Source organism: Bombyx mandarina, chromosome 26 (genome assembly GCF_030267445.1).
Source record: "Bombyx mandarina strain Sakado chromosome 26, ASM3026744v2".
NCBI classification, from domain to species: Eukaryota; Metazoa; Arthropoda; class Insecta; order Lepidoptera; family Bombycidae; genus Bombyx; species Bombyx mandarina.
Genome location: NC_143232.1, coordinates 8189878 through 8206340, shown reverse-complemented (window position 1 = coordinate 8206340; position 16463 = coordinate 8189878). Strand labels below are relative to the sequence as shown.

The following is a 16463-nucleotide window of genomic DNA, read 5'->3' as shown; positions in this document are numbered from 1 at the left end:
AATGTTTAAAAATATACGTCAATTAATATCACAATGAAATTAAATTGGGTCTGATCGGGTTTCGTAATAAGTTGATTTTTTCTTCTGTATTAAAAAGACATTTACCGTAACCTTAGCTCATTGGTTTTCGATAGTAAAAAAAGAATTAATTCCAATATTAAATATATAAAGAACATAATTGTAATTACGACAATGTTTTTACATAAATTAAAAAAAAACTCTATTGTCATATATATCATCATCATCATCATCCCAGGCAGCTTTTTCTGTTGGCTTTAGAACACTAAAACTGAAAGATAAATAATACATGTAGAGGATACTAACATTAACTTGAGTGATAAAGTGATAAAATATTTAACTGTATAATATTGATTTGAATCCATGAAAAATTACAGAGTAGTCGATACTAATTTTTTTATTGCTTATATGGGTGGACAAGCTCTACTCTTGAGCCAACTTGGAGTCAAATAGTGACAAGAGCCCATAGACATCAACCATCAACATTGATCAACTTATCGTACTAGATTTATTAAAATGATTATTTAGAAAAAAAATTTTACATGACACAGAATCGTGGTCACAGCCGTTGACCTTGCAGAGTACCGCGCGGAGCCACGCTACGCCTGCAGACAGGGTTGTTGAAGACGAATTTAAACCGGTGTGCTTAGTGAGAGTTTCTTAACGTTCTCGATAGCGTAAAAGTTAACTCAAATTTGTATGCAGTTGGAACAGCGCCCCTAGCGGCAAAAGTAGGCAAACGATCCCATTCCATACAAATTTGAGTTAACTTTTACGCTATCGAGAACGTTAAAAAACTCGCTATAACTACACAGATTGTCGCATTTGCTGGTCTCGTTAGCCGAGTGCTTGGTTTGCGATAGCCCTGGTGTCCGCAGCGACCCATGTCGGAGTCGGTAGGTATACGTTTACTTATTACTTTGTTGGCATCACACATCCGGTACCACAATTCAGGAATAACAACGTAAGTTTTTTTTTATTGCTTGAATAGGTGGACGAGCTCACGGCCCACTTGATCTTAAGTGGTTACCGGAGCCCATAGACATCTACAATGTAAATACGCCACCCACCTTGAGACGTGAGTTGTAAGGTCTCACTTTTAACAATACAACGGCTACCCCGCCCTTCAAACCGCATTACTGCTTCACGGCAGAAATAGGCAGGGTGGTGGTGCCTACCCGTACGCACTCACAAGACGTCCTACCACCAGTAAAAAACGCCTGTGAGAACGTCTTAATAGAAAAGAGAACAGTTGTGCTGTGTACCCTTAAAATTTGGCTGGACAGAACTTAATTACGTGTGACGTCATTTGAGGCCAAAATGAACGAGGAGCTACATTTGATATCTATTGGGATCCAGTAATATAGTTTTAGTGTCTTAATGAATGAGTTATTGACTTAATGTCAATTATGTATTACATTTTATGTATTTTATTACTTATTGACATTTTTGTGGGAATGGAAATAAAAAAATTTAGTTAATTTAAAATGTTTTTCTTGTTAACGCTATTAAAATGCCGATATTTACTTTGAAAAATAACTTCTATTATCGTTTAGAAGAAAACAGCGTTGTGTTTTTATTTAAGTCTATTTAAATGCGTACATATTAAGTGATATAAATCATTAAAAACGCTACAGGTTTCTGAATAAAACTAAAAAATATTAGACTGTACATAACAGCACGACGTGTAAAAATTATTTTCGTGTGCCAACCCTAACCGAGACCTGTTGCAGTTAAGTAGTTACTGTATACCAAGTGGATTTAGTTATTAATGTTTTCATACTAAAAGATACTCGACTCTATCCGGCTGTTAAATTGCGGTGTTATTAGAATTAAAAAAAAAACTGAATTTGAATACGTACGTTATAAATAAATATTTAAATATTTACTAACAATCACGCCACGTTAACTGGTCCCGTGATAAGTTCGTAAAGAACTTGTGTTACAGGTACCAGATAACGGAAATAAATGTAAGATTTTTATTATACACATACATATCTATATATTAATAGCAAAAGCTTTGTATCCCTTTTTACGAAAATTGCGCGGACGGAGGAGTATGAAATTTTCCACACTTATAGAGAATATAGAGAAGAAGTTCACAATGCTAATATTTTTTAAAATAATGCATAAAAGATACATTAAATCATCTATTCCGTGATTAAATCAATAAAGAAAACATTACACACACTACATACCATGTATCTGACGCACACACGCATGCATACTATTTATTGTCAAACTTTTGTTCTTGACGTCTGTGGTCAAATTGAGAATAGATTAAATATTGTTTGTCTTTATTAATATTATTTTATAGTGTAGCCTTGGTGAAATATGTGATTATAGTATGTGTACAAACTTACAATTCCAATTAATTATAGTCGAATTTCGACTACTGTGGGACCTCTAGTATTTAATAAACATCCATAACCCTGGAAAAGACATTTATATTTATCATACAAATATCTTCCCTCGGCGGGATTCGAACCCGCGACCCCCTTGTGTAGTGACCATGTCACTTACCACTACACCAGACGGCCGTTATAATATATCAAGTGAATTACGTCCGTGAAACTAGATAGCTCTGATGATGCGTAATAACCGTCAGAATACGGATATGGGTTACGCGAAGGCCTCATCTAGTTCTCATCGAAGCAAATTAACCCTCAGACACAGCCCACTGAGTTTCTCGCCGGATCTTTTTTTTATTGTTAAGATGGGTGGACGTTCTCACAGCCCACCTGGTGTTTAGTGGTTACTGGAGCCATGCTCGTCTAATGGCAATAGGGCAATAAAAAATCTAAGGGCAATAAAAAAAAAAGGTTGCGTGTACTTATGTACGCGCGTAAGTAGTTATACTTTATTTTTATTAAATTTATTTCTTTTTTTTTAGTATTAAATAATTAATAATAAATATTTAACAATATTTAGTATAAATTATATTAAATAATAATGTTGTCATTTATATTACTAAAAAATTAATGCTAATAACACTTTTTTACGAGTGTACATGCGCGAAAGTTCTCCTGCGGCTATATTCAGACTCGCCAAGTTACGTCGGTCGTATTTTAATGAGCGATTCAGTGGGCAACTTCATTCTGTTAATTTCGTGTCACGGTGCGCGCGCATCGTAAAATTTCACTCTCATCAATTTTTCATAACGCGCCTAAAGAAGTATAACTTCAAAAAGAGTACTCTCCGCGAGCCTCGTTTGAAGAATGACATGTCATATGTAATTCCTTCTGTTATTACCTTCTTCTTTTCTATTAAAACAACGACTGTTGAAAATGTCAATTTAAAACGCGTTGGTATGGATTAAGTCTTTGAAGAAAATGATTAACACTATCCATCGAAGCACGATACCTATAACTAGCTTAATTAACAGCAGCAAAATATAAACTTGTTAATGTCATATAAGTTGATAAATACGATCGATACGGACACCGAGAAACGATCTTAATGTTTAACGATTTAAGACACATTATTAAATAGACGAATGAATTAAATACGTTTGTCTAAAACTAAATTTCACTTTTATCGTTGTAACAGTTTTAAAGGTCTATCCGAAAACAGAACTTAACTGGTTAATATTAAAGTTTAACTTTCTGTGTGCGGCAAGAGAAGGCCTAAGATCAATCCCGTTCAAGATTTGCTCAGTTATTAGCGAGTTAGCAAGTCGTAAAACCGACAATAAGTTCCAGAGACATTATACAAGTACTAATAAGTCTTATTTGTGTGCTACGTCTTCTGTTAGGAAGCTTGTTGAGGCATGCTTAGATGAAATATTGGTTTTGCTTAGTAGAAAGTAATGTGTCGTTTAGCAAGTTTGTTTTTGCTAATTAGAAAGAATATATAATAATATCCTAGCTAACCTGGCAAACGTTGTTTTGCCTTAAATATTCTTTCTAGCAAATATTTTTGTTTTTGGTGGATTTGGCTTTTATTTTTTCTTGTTTCATTGTGGAAACAGTCGGAAGTGACGTATGAATGAGTTAGATTCAAACATCTCAATGACCGTGAGATTAGAAATAAAATCTCTGAATCAGATCCCAAAAAAAAGCGTCGATAGAATATGTTTAATACTTATATACATTTTTGGTTAGGCTTCGAAACGCGATGAAAATTGTCATTAAAATACCATTCATTCGTACTAAAACTAGACGTGTAAGACGATATAACGTTGAACAGCGAATAGTTTACTGACAATGATTAATAGCTACTTATAGTTGCTAACTGAAAAATAGGTCAAATGATAATTACGTGTGCCCAACTATTCGGTTGCACGTTGCAGTGCTGCGTTATATTTGCACTGTGCGTCTGTGTTCGAACTAAGCCCGTGTTTGATAGACCGCAGGTTGAAGACTGTCTTATGTTTGTTTGGTCAATCTCTTCACCGTGATCCTCCAAATTTCACGGAGCAATCGTGATTAGTGTCGCGTGAGAATCCCACGTCATCTTTCCAGATGGACCGCCATATTGAATGTCTATGAACACAAAACAATGCGCAAATGTTTCCTCGTAATTTCATCATCAACTGAATACTCGATCACTAAATAGCGTGATTCGTCCAATTAATCACAAACGGCAATTAGCTATGGCAACATTTTAAACGAGACAAAGACATTAATTTTTCCGCATACAGCAACACCGTATTGTGTCACTATTGTTTCACCCAATTGCTCGGAATTAAAAAAAATTCCACTGGTAACACGGAACCGTCCGTTGCCTTGTCAAGTTGAGCCTTGGTTTAATACTGTTTGAAAATCATTCTTCCCGGATGTATCGATAGTTGTTTTATGAATATTTCTGCATTATATTTCAGATTCATTTAATTGGAGTGCCAGTGTGACTCATTTTTATAATTGCGAAACAACGACGCCATTTTGAATTATTATATTCAAACAACAAACAAGTTTCGTTCTATTTTGAATTCAATTTAAAATTCTTGTTTTCCCCCGTTTTCATGATTGCCAATGGATAAATTAAGATCAGAATTAACCGTCAGCTAGCGAATAATTCCACTATTAACCTCGTTTATGGAAATCAAATTAAAATTAATGAGAAAACGAAGATAGTTGACGATTTTTAAATATTATCAAATCTGATAAATATCCACAGATCTTTATTAGATTACGACTTTTGGGCGGGAACGTGTGACGCAAGGCTGGGTGAATAGTTTTATTTTGTTAAGGCTTAAATGTGTAGTGATTGTGGCTTAACAACTGTTTAGTCTGATGCCAACCGTGGCTTCTCGATTACCAATATGTCTATTGTGGCCTTAGTCATTTCACACAATTTTATTAGGACATTATTTCGTTACATCTCATTTGGATCAATTCCGTTTAAATTCTTTTGAGATAACTTCTTTCATTATGTGCCATTTTTATTTTATAAAAAAAATATTAGTAATTACGTTACTAGTCAAATTCGGCGCGGGAATAATGGCGTCGCAAAAAAACAATGGCCATTACTAAATAAAAATCAAAATTTTAAATTACGAATCGCGAGTAGCTCTATAAACTAAACAGCATGTAGGTTTATTTGTTTCTGTTGCTTTCAAAGGCAAACGGATACAAATGACATTCAGCTATGATTCGTTTACTTAAAAAATGCCAGTAGTACCTATAGGCATATCGTAGCCAAGCCAAACAGACGATAAATACTGTCCGCGTCGTTACAAACAACTAGAAAAACCAAGCTTACACAGATTATAAACGCGTTAATACGAACAATTGATAACTTTATCACGTTCACATCTCTAATCCCTTTATCTGTCTAGTTTAAAACTCGGGATTGACGTAAGATAAACGTTAATAATATTATCAACAACGTGTTGAGAAGCGATGCTGTGGTGATTGACTAGCCCACTGAGTTTCTCGCCGGATCTTCTCAGAGGGTGGCGATTTCGATCCGGTAGTAGATTCTATTGCCGAACTCGGTTCGCAAATTATGGGCAACATCTGTCAATGCTTTAATAAGCAAGAATTCCACATGACCCTGACTACTCAGCCAAGAGCAACCGATTACGAGTGAGTGACTGAGTGAGTGAGTAGATTCTGCGAAGCGCTTGCTCTTGCTAGGGCTAGTGTTAGCAAATTCTCTCAGGTTGAGCCCGTGAGCTCACCTACCCGTCTGCGCGTAGCTGAAATAGACCCTTATGCTACCAGCGGATAGTTAGGAAAAAAGTGGTGATTCTTACAGTACCTAAGTACTTGAAGCATACATGTTGCTTTAAGAATTAAATTTGCTTAGACGATTTAATTTTGGATTTATTTATATATTTATTTATTTTATTACGCTCACAATACACATCACAAGCTAAAGATACATAAAAACACACAAATAAAAAGAAACAAAATCTGGCTTGCAACATAAGTTATGTGCGCACGACAAAACAAGACATAGGTATAGTGCTGAATTTGTATAACAACGTTCCTTACAATTATGACAAAACAACACAATAACAAAAACTAATCTAACGAATAAAGCAAGGAAAAAAAATTTATTCACAATATAATACATTAAACAATTACATTAACCTACCTATTACTAACGTGGAGGATGCCCTTGAACATTTTTCTAAACGTAACTAACCTACAAGTAAAAATATCTAACTCAGGTGACGCGACCTTCTAGTTCGTTATAGGTACGACACATTCGGGTAATGGGATTACTATATAAGATATATTGTTTTTGTAAATTAGCAATGCAAACAAATTGCTAATTTATTAATGATGCTCTACATAACAAACTCTTATTGGGAAGAAGTGGTCACGACCCTCAGAATTTAGGAAACCGATGCCAGTAGCAGTAGGAGGATACTTCGCAGTCTTTGTGGTCATTGACGATTGAGACGTTTTTTTTTTTCGATCTTTATTCGAATATTGTTTACTACCGTCTAAATTTGTTTATTAAATTCTTGGTATTTGTGTTTTTGGTTGCTTAGAACTAATAGTATCTTGAGGTCTGGTTCGGAGGATTTCTAACATTGAATGCCGATTTGGGGATGTTCTTATCGTCTCAAGACAGGTTTCGAGATAATTTCTCGCACGCAAATCAATGTATAAACGCGCATAGATTATGGAATACCGCAGTATTTCTCTCCGCAGCGAGACCGGTCAGGCAGGAAACAGGTGTACCCACCGATCTGCTTACGTTCGTTTGCATCGAAAGCTTCACGTTGCCGAGCTTATAACTTTTGTAAGCTTTTCGGAGTCATTCGTTTGGGATGCGTTGTCTGTCGCCTACGACAAAGGCTTGTGAAGGAGAAGATTCTGGACGATACTGGCCCTGAGCATCAGATGTGATGGCTATCTTATCTAATAAAGTCAAATTGTTTCAATTAAGATATCTCTAATTCTCTGTAACTTTTCTTTGAGTTTTGTTACCTAAGTGTAGGTGTGTTAATCAGGATACCAGTATTATCTGCTGTTATATTCGCTCCTGTTAATAGCGTTCACTCGACCGCGAAAACTGTGCAATATTTGAAGCGTCTGCAATAATAATAGAATCTATATATTAATACGTGAAGCAAAAACTTTGTACCCCTTTTTACGAAAATTGTGCGGACGGAGGAGTATGAAATTTCCCACACTTATAGAGAATATAGAGAAGGAGTGCAGAATGCTAACTTTTTTTTAATTATGCATAAAAATTACATTAAATAAAATAAAATCATTTGACACACACACGCATGCATACTATTTATTTATTGTCAAACTTTTCTTATTGCTTATAGTCTGTGGTCAAATTGAGAATAGATTAAATATTTTTTGTCTTTATTAATATTTGTCTAAAGTGTGGTCTTGGCGAAATCTGTGATTATAGAAGTATAATAGTCTATGATAATAGAATTATAATAGGGTAAAAACTTATAATTTCAATTAATTATAATCGACTACAAGGGGACCAGTAGTGAGAATTAAAAACGCAAGCGAGACAAAAGATTTTATAGCTTTTCATTGTATTTTTTAAATCAACACTTTCTTACACAATCCTTTGTGCTTGTAATTGAGACAACAATCATTCAGTATACCGTTTTTCCATATACCTACACTGATGCTCTAAATTAGTCTTCAACTTTGTTACGATAATAGATTTAGATAAGTGCAAGTTCCGAATGATTTTGAATCTATAAGTTCAGAGTTCGTTAGCGTTGAGTGACTATCGAAGTTAAAACCGAGAAAATGCCCCGGTCAGATATATTTTCATTGTGAATCAGTATGTCAGCGCAGCAGCCAATGATCTGATTGACGTGTCTCCGTGGATAAGCGCACCGTAACCCGATCAGGGAGACAAGGGCGCGACCTTGTCTCCAATACGCACACAGCTTCACACCTCCATTGTATGAAATTACATCTAATCTATATATTAATGCGTGAAGCAAAAACTTTGTAGCCCTTTTCATGAAAATTGCGCGGACGGAGGAGTATGAAATTTCCCACGCTTATAGAGAATATAAAAATTTAAAGAGCATCAGAAGTGAACATTATCTAATCAAATAAATTCAAATTGTTTCAATATCTCTAATTTTCTGTAACTTTCCTCAGAGTTTTATTACTTACGTGTAAGTGTGTTAGCCAGTATTGTCTGCTGTTATATTCGCTCCTGTTATTAGGACTTGACCGCGAAATTTGTGCAATATTTGAAGCGTTCGAAATAATATAATTTATATATTAATACGTGAAGCAAAAACTTTGTAGCCCTTTTTACAAAAATTGCGCGGACGGAGGAGTATGATATTTTCCACACTTATAGAGAATATAGAGAAGGCGTGCAGAATGCTATAATCTTTTTTTTTTAATTATGTTACAAAATACATAAAATCAATTTTAAAAAAATATTACACATACTATGTACCATCTATTTGACACAATACATTTTTATTTTTATTTTTTATTGCTTAGATGAGTGGACGAGCTCACAGCCCACCTGGTGTTAAGTGGTTACTGGAGCCCAGAGACACCTACAACGTAAATGCGCCACGCACCTTGAGATATAAGTTCTAAGGTCTCAGTATAGTTACAACGGCTGCCCCACCCTTCAAATCGAAACGCATTACTGCTTCACGACTGAAATAGGTAGGGAGGTGATACCTACCCGTGCGGACTGACAAGAGGTCCTACCACCAGTAATGAATATATTATAATAAATACCCACTCCCTGCTTATTGTCAAATTAGTTATTGTTTAAAGTCTGTGGTCAAATTGAGAATAGATTAATATTATTTGTCTATAGTGTAGTCTTGGCAAAATCCGTGATTATAGAAGTATAATAAGTCTTTCACAATATAACCATAATAATTTTGTAGCATATAATTTCATTCAATTGTCCTTTTCTAACTAAAATTTTAATTTCATTTTTAATATTTTAAACACTTAATTTTATTATTAATAAAATGTTAGATAACTTTTATATAAGTCGTTCAAACTATAAAGTATAAAGGTTTTTTTTTTTTAATTTCTTAGTTAGGCCACTTCCAATTGTAATATCAACAAATTAATAGCCAATAAATAATATTCGTAAAATGTAAAAGGATATTCATGCGATAAGTGGTGATTACAACCGTCATAGTCTTCGAAGGCAAGCATACGACTTACGCGATGGTAAGTGTTATTGTTACCCGTGTCAAGCGACAGCTAAAGACTCATTTCGAATCTCGCTTGAAGAAGGACATGACCTAATGCTCTGGCAGCACCGTCAATGTCGATCCGGATGGTAACTGGCAAGTCACCGCTGTATTGGTAAGCGCTGCTCCAATGGCGGACGGAACATTAGATGCGTAGTTAAACTTACATCAAACTTATAGAGCTAAATTTTTAAAACAGATAAAAAAATACCGCTTAAGGCGAACTGTACAACACAAAGAAGTATTTACTAATTAAAAAAAAAAATGGACGCAAATTAAAAAAAAAAACACCACCTTCATAAATGACGTATGAATATTAAATTCGCGCCAAACAGTTTGTAATGCTATTGTCTATTTCGAGTATGTAGTCTGTGAAATAATTATTTTCCTCTACGAATCCAAAACAGTGAGACCTAACGTCCAATTAACTATTAATTCAACAAACAAAACGATCAATACGTTTTTCCCAGTAAACAAATCAAACAAAAACAAGTTAGACGAGCAATTAATATAATAAAACCTTCATTTAGGCCAAACGAAACGCGGCGGCGAAATAACAGAAATACACCCGTCCTGTTTGCGCTTGGGGTGATGCGCGCCTCCGTCTCGCTCGCTCGGTATACCGTAAGCGAGTGGCACAGTGGGCGGGTGTTGCTATTTTTTCACGGCTAGATAACGGCCGAAACGGTTCCCTGTGCCTTTTCTAACAACGATGTTGACTTACGGCCGATAAACAAACGCGAAACTTCTATGTAGGTAAATATATATATATGTATTTTTACAGAGATAAACTTATCAGACGAGTTGGAATTAACAACGTTACAATTCGCTTCATTATTATCATGGTTGCTCGTGAAAAATGAACAGTAATTAATTCGCGTTGTATTTTCTAATTTACGCTGATCTTGTTTCGATTACGTAAATTATATTCTCAATGGCGAAGACTATGGAATTTAATTGTTGAGTTTAACCGAACTGGTTTGTTGTGGCTGTACGATGTTCGATTCTTTCATCATTTAACTTTGAGAAAAGTATTGTCGAAATCTTTAAGAAGCAATAATAATATTTCCGTATTTTTTTATTTTTTTTTATTGCTTATGTGGGTGGACGAGCTCACGGCCCATTAGATGTTAAGTTATTACCGGAGCCCATAGACATCCCCAACGCAAATGCCGCCACCTACTTTGAGATATCAGTTCTGAGGTCTCAGTATAGTTACAATGGCTGCCCCCCCCCCTCAAACCGAAACGCATTACCTAGGTAGGTACTGCTTCACGGCAGAAATAGTTAAGGTTCATTTACAAAATTTACGATGACATTGTGAGGAAATTTACAGTAAGCTTACCTACACTTAAATTTAATAGCTAGGTATTTGGAATGTGTACAGGAAAAACACCATAATAGTTTTTATCTTTTATGATAGTTCAGAAAGAAAGAACACATCGCTGCATCGTCTAGGTATATTATATTACTAGCCGTACTCGCCCGCTTCGCTGGGCGTTTAAAATTAACATTATTATTTATTGTCATTATTATTAGGGAGTCCAACACTCATATAAACATTAGCCTATCCGTTAAGTACATATATTTTCTACATGGATACCAAGTTTCAAGTCAATAGGATGCATGGTTCAGTAGTTATAACGGAACATCCGTAAGAACCACTGTAGGTTTATATAATAAGACTAGCTGACCCGGCAAACTTCGTAGTGCCTCAATCGATAAATAAAAGACCTAAGCTTTTGTATAAAATAAACTTAAAACAAACAAAAGGAATCCGTCCGACGGGGGACACATCAAAGGAAAAACAAAATTGTTATTTTTATTTAATTCCGAGCGTTTTCATATTTATCTACTTTTTAAGCCTTCTCTGGACTTCTACAAATAATTCAAGACCAAAATTAGCCAAATCGGTCCAGCCGTTTTCGAGTTTTAGCGAGACTAATGAACAGCAATTCATTTTTATATACATATAGATAGATTATCTAATTGACGATGATAATTCTTGCCTCATAATTTAATAAAACATTTCTATCAGGCAAGCTTCATGTTCGCCTGGCTACTGACAATAAAGTAATATAAATTAGCTGTAACGATTAATTATTTACCCTATAAGTAGATAATCGATTCGCCGTCACGTCATCGTAAGATAGATAGATACCTACTAATAAAAAACGGTCAGTAAATTTCAATGTTTTGTAACAAACTTAACTTACTGTATATTATGCTTGTTTTTTATTGCTTTGATGGGTGGACGAGGTCACAGCCCACCTTATGTTAAGTGGTTACCGGAGCCCATAGACATCTACAACGTAAATGCCGCCACCCGCCTTGATAAGGTCTCAGTATAGTACACGACTGCCCCACCCTTCAAACCGAAAGGCATTACTGCTTCATAAAAAAAAAAAACAATTTGACTGTTTTTTAATTTTTAAATAAACTACTACTAATTGAAAAAGAACTGTCTGATGAACTCATCTTTGTTTAATACTTCACTATTAAATTTTATTGTCTTCTGTTTATTTCACTTTTACACTAAACACAATATTGCAAATTACCCGAGCACAACGATGGCGGAGAATTTTAGGTGCGTGAGAGCAGACGTAGACGCTAACGCGCATGCGCACTTATCAGTACCCAGGGAGGAAAAGTTACACTTTCTTCCCTGTACAGCGGGAGGAAAACCGAACTTTCGGCGTAACCGGAAAACCGAACTTTTTATTGCCCTACTAACCAGATGAGCATACGTCCCACCTGATGGTAAGTGGTAACAATCGCCCATGGACTTCAGCAATGCCAGGGGCAGAGCCAAGCCGCTGCCTACCGCTAAGTACTCTCTACAAGACTCGTTTAAAGAAGGACATGAATACATTGGAAATAATATATAGATAACTGGCTGACCCAGCAGACTTCGTAGTGCCTCAATCGATAAATAAAATACTTAAACTTTTGTATAAAATAAACTTAAAACAAATAAAAGGAATCGGTCCAACGGAGGACACATCAAAAGAAAAACAAAACTATAATTTTTATTTTATTCCGAGCATTTTCATATTTATCTACTTTTTAAACCTTCTCTGGACCTCCACAAATAATTCAAGACCAAAATTAGCCAAATCGGTCCAGCCATTCTCGAGTTTTAGCGAGACTAACGAACAACAATTCATTTTTATATATATAGATATAGATATAGATAAAGAAAAGAAATGAAATCAGGCTTTAATTGTTATCACATCAAAGAAATATATCGGTCCGAAATTATCTTATATATATACATAGACTAGATTGATTGTTTATTAATATTAATCTTGCTAAATTAGTAATTAATTCATCTACCTTGATATAAGAGGTTAAGGCAACGCAAGGCACAAACAAAATATCCGGTATGATGTAAAATAATATTAGTATTTACATTGAATACTTAAGAAATATCATGGAAGATCTTTTGTCGTTTAAGAACGATTGTTTTGGTGTGTAGTTAAAAATAAATAAATAATAATAAAATAAATATGTATTTACTAACGATCACGCCACGTTAAATGGTCCCGTGCTAAGTTCGTAAAGAACTTGTGTTACAGATAGTTACCAGATAACGGAAATAATTGTAAGATTTTTATTATACACATACATATAATTAATACTAGCGGCCCGTTTTGGCTCCGCTCGGGTCTTTAACAAATATTTCAACGATATTTGACGTTGTTTTATTTTTTTAAATAAAACAACGCTTATTGTGGCATAAGTATAATAGTTAGACATATACTGTCGCGACATTTTTTGTAAATAATAATGTGTTCTACAAAGTCGTAGTACATTATTTTATTCTATCATCAATGGTTTTCGAAGGGCACGCGACGTAAAAAAATATTTTAGGCAATTTTTTTACACCTTGGGTTACATTATTGGAATTTTAGTAGGGATCCTTAATTTTTTCAAGAAAGATTTACAGTCTATGTCACTCGGGAATAGTGTAGCTTCCAAGCAGTGAAAGAATTTTTCAAATAGGTTCAGTAGCTTCGGAGCCTATTCAATACAAACAAACAAATCTTTCGGGATCTTTATCGGAGCCCTTAGACACCTACAACGTAAATGCGCCACCCACCTCGAGATATAAGTTCAAAGGTCTCAGTATAGTCACAACGGCTGCCCCACCCTTCAAACCGAAACGTATTACTGCTTCACGGCAGAAATAGGCAGGGTGGTGGTGCCTACCCGTGCGACTCACAAGACGTCCTACCACCAGTAAAATAGTTTCTGACGTCACCCAAAGTTCTAAGGTCTCAGTATAGTTACAATCGAACCAAGTAATAACCGTAGATTGCTCTAGTTTTGTTCTTTCATTGTCACCGTATTTTATGCAATTTTCGGTGCACGCAATGGTATGCACTTGACTAACGTTATCAAACGCTGATAACAGCGAGTCTCTTATCAGTTTTATTAACTTATTTGCGGCGTTGCGATGCTTGTTTGTTCCTATACAAACGGGGGGGGAGGTGTGATTTTTGCGTAATTTGCATTACTCTATCCGAATATATTGCTAAGATATTTGAGGTTACAACGCATCAGAGACCTTATACGTATTTGAGTTCAAACCAATTGATTTCTAAGGTCTCAGTATAGTTAGGTAAATCGGCTGCCCCACCCTTCGAACCGGCAGGATGTTACCCACCCTTGCGGACTCACAAGAGGTCCTACCATCAGCATATAACTCTATATCAAACCAATTGGTCAATCAGAAATCTAGTTTAAATAAACTAGCATTGAATAATTCGTAACACAAATGTCACGTTATATATAGTTACGTTACATAACATTATGAAAACACATTCAATCCAAGGACAGTGACAAAAACAATAGCGGTACGTATGAATAAACCATGCGCTTTAGGGCCGCGCTGACAACTCTGTGAGGTAGCGAACGCGTTACACAAGCGAGCGGAAGCGAGAATATAACCAAAAATCATTCGTGGAGTATGTGTTTTTCGACAAATTAATATTCAATCATGTGATCTAGCTAGTTCCTGTTATTGTCAATGTTAATGAGACGGCTAATCGTTCACTAATAACGGGATAACTAGAGGGCAGGCTTCACTAATATAAGTGCACTGTCTTAACGTCAATAGACATACTTTGATAGTTTATTAGTTATTGCTGACAGATGAGTCGGTTCAAACGCAAATGTAACTCTCATTCTTTCGGTTTCTTCTTCTTTAACAATTCATATGATTTTTCGGAATATTAATACAAAATCATGAATAGAGAGAAAGAGGGAGAGCGAGAGGGGTAGAAAGAGAGAGTATACTTTGTTGCCCATTAAAATACAATTAAACATCGAAAATAAGTCAACAGATAGGTTTAATTTATACAATAGGCGAGGGATTACAATAAATATATTTCCAGTGTTTACATATTATATAGATGGTAATTCGTTACGAACAACAACAGTCATATGTCCATGAACAATACTGACTATTTGTACGCTCAATTCAATGCGGACTATCATCTCATCTGTCCAGCTACAACTATAAACAAAAAATAAAATAATGCTCAAAAACGCTCCGCTCGTGAATATGACGTGTGCTTAATAAAAACAGCGTGTCCGTGAACTGTCGAGCGATCAATCGAAACAGGTCAGCGGTGCAGCGTCGCGACGCTGACACGACCACGCGTCAGCATAACGCACACAATTCGGTTGTATCGTAAACATAATTCACTCGCTATCAGGGTCACTGGTTCGATGCTGAGTCGCATAAGCACAACGGCTAACTGACTCGAAATGGGACGCATAATTGACAATGCGTTCACGTGAAATAGCTTAATGAATGCATATTGTCGTTGTCGTCGAAGTCTTCGTGGCCTAAAAGATAAGACGTCCAGTGCATTCGTGTTGAAACGATGCACTGGTGTTTGAATCCCGCAGGCGGGTACCAATTTTTCTAATGAAATACGTACTCAATAAATGTTCACGATTGACTTCCACGGTGAAGAAATAATATCGTCTAATAAAAATCAAACCCGCAAAAACTATAATTTGCGTGGTAGGACCTCTTGTGAGTCCGCACGGGTAGGTACCACGGCCCTGCCTATTTCTGCCCTAAAACAGTAATGCGTTTCGGTTTGAAGGCTGAGGCAACCGTTGTAACTTCATGTCTTAGATGCTAGAGACGTGACCAATATATTATTAAGCTTGGTATTTTTGGGACTGGGAGAAGCTATTCTTTAATTCGTTTACGAGCGAAGACCAGAATGAGCATTTTATTTTTTATATTTTTTATTGCGTTGATTAAGTAGACGAGCTCACAGCCCACCTGGGGCTAAATGGTTACCGGAGCCCATAGACGTCTTTAACGTAAATGGCGCCACCTACCTTGAGATATGAGTTCTAAGTTTTAGTAATGATCTCATAGTGATACAAAGTTTGATAATTATTTTACATTTTATTCGTATATATATTACATAGATTTATACGGAATGTATTAAATACGAATATTAGGTACGAAGCAGAGCACAAAGAGAACCACGAATATAAGAAACACTGTATAATGCTTTCTATCTCATTTTCTCCCACGTTAAATCCTATGAATTTATGTGTCTGTCTCTTTTTACTGTCGCTTTTTCGTTTCATCGACTTTCGGATCACAAGGATGCTAAAAAAGTTTTCACTTAAAAAAAACTTTATATCAAATAAAACCTATAGCTCTTCCGCCTGGTTTTAAGATACTTCCAGAGAAATCTGAATATTCGGTGGTGCATCTCGAATTCGCACCAGTACATCACGTATGTATACAGGAGACATGAAATCTCTTTCTATGAATAAA

General features: G+C 35.6%; 1 protein-coding gene across 4 annotated transcripts in view; it reads right to left on the bottom strand.

Annotated features, from left to right (window-relative positions):
* Eip93F (Ecdysone-induced protein 93F) overlaps positions 1 to 16463 on the bottom strand; it is a 199842-nt gene that overhangs the window by 66324 nt on the left and 117055 nt on the right. The gene's annotated exons all lie outside the window — the stretch shown is intronic.